At 41.6% G+C, this 7386-nt stretch overlaps 1 pseudogene; it reads right to left on the bottom strand.

The window, feature by feature from the left end:
* Positions 1–4857: 4857 nt before the first annotated feature.
* LOC148538971 (parvalbumin beta pseudogene) lies at positions 4858–6025 on the bottom strand (annotated as a pseudogene).
* Positions 6026–7386: the final 1361 nt, after the last annotated feature.

Raw genomic sequence — 7386 nt, 5'->3', positions numbered from 1 at the left:
TCCTTCTCAACGTTGATCACAGCCAGTGGTATATCCGGTAAGGGTGTTCCAAATACAGTCAGTGGTGCTGGCGTGCTCGACATGACAGGCATTCCTGGTGAAAGTACAGGCATGCTTGCATTGTTGATCCTTGATTCTTCAACTGACCGTTCAGGAAGGCGATGTGATGCCACTGGTGTACTCTCCCACTGAGGCAGGCTGTATGATGGCACTGGTGTCATGTCCAAGTGCTCTGATGCCACTGTATTGTCCATATGTAGCAAGTGGAAGGATGGGTCAGTCTCCAAGTTGAAATCATCGTCGTTCTCCTCAGGCTCAAATTCATCCGGTGTGACCATTTCATACTGGATTGCCTGGTCATGTCTCTTCCTGGTACTCTGGGCAGCGGCCTCTTGCCATTCTTCTTTACTTTGCTGGATTGCTTCTTTCATTGCTTCTGCAATGGTGTCCATCAGCCCTTCCTTCAGCTCTTCTTTCAAGTTGTCAATTTTAGCTTCCAGTTGACCAACTTTTCCGACGAGGTCTCTCACCATCCTGGCACAGCTACATTTGCATGCGTTATCTTCTTGGAATGACAGTTTTTGCCGAGTTGGTGAGCAATATACATCTTCAACAAGAGGCTCAAAGTTGTCCAATTCTTCTGGCCCATAAATGACTGGTGTTTCCTCCTGGTTCGGGACGTTCATGGGTTGCTTCACGTTCCCTGGTCCATTTTCTCTGATGTCCACTTGCAAAGTGTTGTTTTTCACCTTTGCATTCTTCCTTGCCTTGACTAGAAGAGGTACCTGTAAATTTTCCTTACCTGTTTTCTTCTTGGAAGGTTTGCTGGTAGACCGTTGTGGGACCAGTGCACTCAGCCTTTTGGTCAGTGGAAGTGGGCAAGATTTGTTTCCGTTGTAAAAACCTTTGCTCTTCACCTTGTTGACAGTTCAGTGCACTCTGAAATACACAAGTATAAAGACACTAAATACAATGTTAAGTAAAATACTGGAAATACTGTACATGTACTGTATACAGTAAATGTTTCAAATTACAACACTGTAAACAATTGCAGTACTCTTTCTGTCTCCTAAGACTGTGCGTGTGTTATACAGTATATACAGGTAAATATAGGAGATTACACAGCGCTAAAACTGTTAAAGCACTAACCACTATTGTGAGATTGTATAGAGGCACAAGATAATAAATATGATAAATACAGGTATATAAAAAACACTCCGTAATTATATACTGTACGGTAAGGTACAGTAGGTGTCAGCTCAACAGTAATAAAATGTGTGAATATCTCAACTGATATACAGTACAGTACTGTAAAGTACAGCGCCAAATTTGCTATTTTTATTACATAAATCAAAACTTAGTGTGTACATGACCATTAAAACCATTAGTCTCAAAGTTAAATGTGCAAACTGGTGCAATAATGCAAACACACGTTAAACACAGCAATATTGCGAGTGAAAAAACAAATGGCAGCCGAGCAAAACAAGATGGCGGCGGTCAGTCACGGGAAAATATGAGGGGCAACGGGAGGCTAGGAACAATCGGTATGTGTGTGTGATAGTTACTGGATTCACAAGTAAGCCTCTACGGGGATGGGTGAAGGACGTGGCATACCGAAGCAGCGGGACAATAAACACAGCAATATTGCAACTGAAAAAACAAATGGCCAACGAGCAAAACAAGATGGCGGTGGTCAGTCACGGGAAAATATGAGGGGCAACGGGAGGCTAGGAACAATCGGTATGTGTGTGTGATAGTTACTGGATTCACAAGTAAGCCTCTACGGGGATGGGTGAAGGACGTGGCATACCGAGGCAGCGGGACAATAAACACAGCAATATTGCGAGTGAAAAAACAAATGGCCACCGAGCAAAACAAGATGGCGGCGGTCAGTCACGGGAAACTATGAGGGGCAACGGGAGGCTAGGAACGATCGGTATGTGTGTGTGATAGTTACTGGATTCAGAAGTAAGCCTCTATGGGGATGGGTGAAGGACGGGGCATACCGAGGCAGCGGGACAATAAACACAGCAATATTGCGCCTGAAAAAACAAATGGCCGCCGAGCAAAACAAGATGGCGGCGGTCAGTCACGGGAAACAATGAGGGGCAATGGGGGGCTAGGAATGATCGGTATGTGTGTGTGATAGTTACAGGATTCACAAGAAAGCCTCTACGGGGATGGGTGAAGGACGGCGCATACCGAGGCAGCGGGATGATAAACACAGCAATATTGCGACTGAAAAAACAAATGGCCGCCGAGCAAAACAAGATGGCGGTGGTCAGTCATGGGAAACTATGAGGGGCAACAGGAGGCTAGGAACGATCGGTATTTGTGTGTGATAGTTACTTGATTCACAAGTAAGCCTCTACGGGGATGGGTGAAGACGGGGCATACCGAGGCAGCGGGACAATAAACACAGCAATATTGCGACTGAAAAAACAAATGGCCGCTGAGCAAAACAAGATGGTGGCGGTCAGTCACGGGAAACTATGAGGGGCAACGGGAGGCTAGCAACGATCGGTATGTGTGTGTGATAGTTACTGGATTCACAAGTAAGCCTCTACGGGGATGGGTGAAGGATGGGGCATACCGAGGCAGCGGGACAATAAACACAGCAATATTGCGACTGAAAAAACAAATGGCCGCCGAGCAAAACAAGATGGCGGCGGTCAGTCACGGGAAACTATGAGGGGCAACGGGAGGCTAGGAACGATCGGTATGTGTGTGTGATAGTTACTGGATTCAGAAGTAAGCCTCTATGGGGATGGGTGAAGGACGTGGCATACCGAGGCAGCGGGACAATAAACACAGCAATATTGCGCCTGAAAAAACAAATGGCCGCCGAGCAAAACAAGATGGCGGCGGTCAGTCACGGGAAACAATGAGGGGCAATGGCGGGCTAGGAATGATCGGTATGTGTGTGTGATAGTTACAGGATTCACAAGAAAGCCTCTACGGGGATGGGTGAAGGACGGCGCATACCGAGGCAGCGGGATGATAAACACAGCAATATTGCGACTGAAAAAACAAATGGCCGCCGAGCAAAACAAGATGGCGGTGGTCAGTCACGGGAAACTATGAGGGGCAACAGGAGGCTAGGAACGATCGGTATTTGTGTGTGATAGTTACTGGATTCACAAGTAAGCCTCTACGGGGATGGGTGAAGACGGGGCATACCGAGGCAGCGGGACAATAAACACAGCAATATTGCGACTGAAAAAACAAATGGCCGCTGAGCAAAACAAGATGGTGGCGGTCAGTCACGGGAAACTATGAGGGGCAACGGGAGGCTAGCAACGATCGGTATGTGTGTGTGATAGTTACTGGATTCACAAGTAAGCCTCTACGGGGATGGGTGAAGGACGGGGCATACCGAGGCAGCGGGACAATAAACACAGCAATATTGCGACTGAAAAAACAAATGGCCGACGAGCAAAACAAGATGGCGGAGGTCAGTCACGGGAAACGCAAATCCGCGTCTAACACAGCAAACTGCAAAAACATAGCAAGCTACCGTACTTAAAGTACCAGTGAGTTGATACTGTAGGAAACAGCTGTAGTAGCTCACGGTACAGCAACAAACGTGACTCGGAAGTCAGGCAGTGTTGCAGAGGTAGATCACGGTAATGAGCAGCAACAACAGCGACTTAGAAGTCAGGCAGCGTTGCAGGTAGTAGTACAGTATCTCAATTGTTCGTACTGTTGATACGTGCCGATGAGACAATCCGAGCAGCAAGTCCGTACAGTTAAGTAGCAGATTCACAGTGTGGATAGCTAGTGCGGTCTGAGACGCTCTTTTATGCTACCAGAGACAAAGAAAACCAATTTTAACATTGTGATTGGTCAAAATCACCAAGCGCCATAAATGACCAAAATACCTGAACATTGTTAGATATTGCAATAGTCCTCAAAACCGTTAACAAGCAAGCATTTTTCCAATAACATGAAACAGTATAAAATTTAACAAACAAGTGCCAGCCATGTATGAAAATTGAGGGTTCAGTCCTTGTTTTTTAATCTTTGGCTGTTTTAATTGTTTGCCATAGCTTGAAAATCTGAAATGAGAGGTGGTAGGGGGTGGGGGGAAGACCATTCTTTAAATACCTCTTAACATGCATTTTTGTCTATTTGTGCTACAAATTACATTCTAAATAAAATAGAGGTTTTTTCACATTTTGACTGAATTAATAATTTTTTTTAAAAGTTGGATTCTGCTCTAAATTTAAGATTGTAGAACCAAGATGAAATATAAGAGCAGAGGTGTACTCAAAACAATAGAAAGAAGTATAATAGTAAAACCTATTCAGCAGAAGGATTTCTATTCCCTAGCACCAAAGGACAGTTTCAAGCAGAGATCCTTGAGTTTTTTTTTTAAATTAGCATAGCATTATAGCTAGAATAAACATCTGTTTTTTATATTTTTATAAGACTTAAATTGGAACTTTATAGTGTACATGTGCAAAGCAATTGTGACTACAAAATTGATTTGTCTGAGCCGTAAACTTTTTGAGAATATTCAAAACTCATTGCTAAGCAGCAAATTTATACTATATGCTTACAAGACATAAGCATATCTATAATGCGTATAGGGATTGTGGTGCACAAGGGCTCCTGGTTCACCCTGCACCCAAGATGGGGATCCAGATGCTGAAACAGATGCCACTTTTCCTGCAATTTTTCATAGATATTTGTGGATAAATCCTGGGAAATTTCACGCATGCTTAGAAGATAGCAATAACTTTGGCAAAGTCTTTACTATCTTCTGCACATGCATAATTTTTCAGAGGGAGAGGGCCCACATAAAAATTAGCAATTGCTGAATCACCATTGTTAAAAGAGCTCCTATGGGCCTTATTAAAGAAGAATCAAGAAATCAATTTGGAAAACTATAATCTTAAGATTACCATCTATTCCAATCTTGCCATCTCTATCAAAGTCACCATCCTTCATGAACTTTTTGATTTCCTGCGGAGTCAATTTTCTGGCTTTATCGGAAAAGTTCTGCAGGAAGTCTCTAATGGTAAAAAGAAGGAGGTATAAGCTATCACATTTGAGTTGTCAGATATCTCTATGTCTGTATGCCTGATATTGCAGTATTGTGTGGATTATGGTTAGGCATTAGTGTGATGCATTTAAAAAAAAAAAAAATTTTCCTATTTACATTTTATTTTGTGTCTGCAAATAACATTTTCTGGTATTCTAGACTAGACTTTAAGTGTTCTGTTTACAGGCCAACTGGTGTAATCATTAGAGATGGATTTATTTTGAGATAAATTGCAATTCAAATTAATATCCTTACCCAGCTGTCTCTTCCGTTATGGATCCACTGAGGTCTCTATAAAGCATTTCAAAAACCCTTCTGGCATGGTCAGGAGACTTGCCACTAAGACCAACTGACTTAAAGAACTCCTTGTTCTCAAATGAGTCTTCTTCTGATAAAAAATAAAGTTTTATTCCACATACAGTAAGCATCTTCACAACCAACCCTTTAATACCATCTGAAATAAACTGATTGTATTTTCTGGAGACTTTCTAGGTGCTGTATTATGTTTACATGAAAATTATAAATATAATGTAAGTCTGATCTATAATGACATAATGCCTCCACTGCCAAAATAAGCAGTTTTTTTAGGCATTATTTACCATTCAAAATAAAAAAAATCTAAAGTATTTTCAATTAGTGTGATATCTATCACTGTAACGTAGTAAAATAAAACTATGAAATATAAAATTATTTAGACTATCTTTCTAGTGTACTATAAGCACAGAGCTAATACAACCTTTCCATATATGCATATTTTATTTTAATCAATCATGGTTTATCAAGACAAATAGTGTATTACATCAAAATTACATCAAAATATATTGCAATTAAATTAAAGCTTCCTTTACTACTATAATGTTAGCAATATGCAACACTTTTTGGTTGTGTTTTAGAAGAAGTTGAAGTCTGTAACTTACTCTCTACACTCTTCAGTGCAGCCTCTATGTTCTTAGTGGGCAGAATGTCTGTGAGAGACATTTTGTGCTGTAAATGAAAAAAAAAATCTAATATTGGTACTTTGCAATAGAGAAGAAACATGGGTCCCCAAGCACTGGTAAACTGATAGTTTACATTTTTTGTAACCCTGAAGCCAGGGGGGAGCAAGCACACTAATCTCACCCCCCTCCCCAGGCTTTGCACCAGGCTGAGGGGCTCACAGAGCTATGCAGCATTGCAAAAAGTGTTTTGGGGTTTTTTCCCTCTAACGGGGTGTAGCCACATCTCCCACAAGTGGGCCACATCTCCACTGGGCCGGCTCTCTATGCCCCTGGATGTTACCACCAGCAACAGAAAGATCTGATATATCAAATGTTCAGGGAGGAGAGACTGATTGTGCATAACAGAATGGCACAGAAATACACATCAATGAATGGAAGATAGTACTCATAAGAAAGGGGACAGATATAATGTCAAGACACCTATATTGTACCGCAGATAGCTCCTGAACGTATGATATTCAAGCCAATGTTACCAGAATACACCAGATCTGTCTACAATATATTGGATTCCTCTATGAGCAAAGCTCCATTGTGGGAAGAAGACAGAGAACAGTATTTGCTAATGGAATATTGTGCTGCAGTCACAGATAAAGAACTTTTGTGGACCTCTGTTGCAGTAATGCAGCTATCTATAAATACTGTTTTATTTCAGACTGCTAAAGAAGGGGCTAACCAACTCATTCAACTACCGGCTATTTGCCAAGTCGCTAAAAAGACTAAAGCCCCTCTAGCCCTTCACAATGAAATTTGGACAATTGTCAAACATGTATGGACTGATGTCCATCATTGGAAGATTGATTTTGGACATGCTGATGCACACACCAATAAGAGCAAGCAAATTAACTGATTACACTACATGGTGAGCAAGTTGCTGCAGAGAAATCTCTGATGGTGCTAGGATTCAAGGACTGAAAGAACTGTTAAGCCGTGAAGAAACTGGAGCTACATTTCAACAAGCTGAAGTTAAAGGGATTTCCTTTATTCAAACATAGCCAGATACATTATGCAGAGCTGAAAAGGTTGTCAGCTAAAATATTGGAATACCCTGCTAGCTATTGAAGAAGCTCATATGTACTGTACTTTGAATGAACAGCTGCACAAGTAAGAAAATATTGATTGATACCTTGCTACCAAGAAGTTGGAGGACAACTGCTGTATTGAACAGATACAGAGATTCTTATTCAGAAGTGGACATGTATCAAGTTTTAGAAGCCCAGTGACTATACTGAAGTTGTAACAAATGCTTTGAGACTTGTTTTTATTATGTGATGTCCAAGAAGATTCAAGAAGATTGAGATGTACTGTACAGAAAAGAAGATGGAGCACACTGGGTTTTCTATG

This window comes from Taudactylus pleione, unplaced genomic scaffold, assembly GCF_031769625.1.
Source record: "Taudactylus pleione unplaced genomic scaffold, aTauple2 ptg000032l, whole genome shotgun sequence".
Taxonomy (NCBI): domain Eukaryota; kingdom Metazoa; phylum Chordata; class Amphibia; order Anura; family Myobatrachidae; genus Taudactylus; species Taudactylus pleione.
Note: the sequence above shows the minus strand (reverse complement) of the source record. Positions and strands in the feature narration are given on the sequence as shown.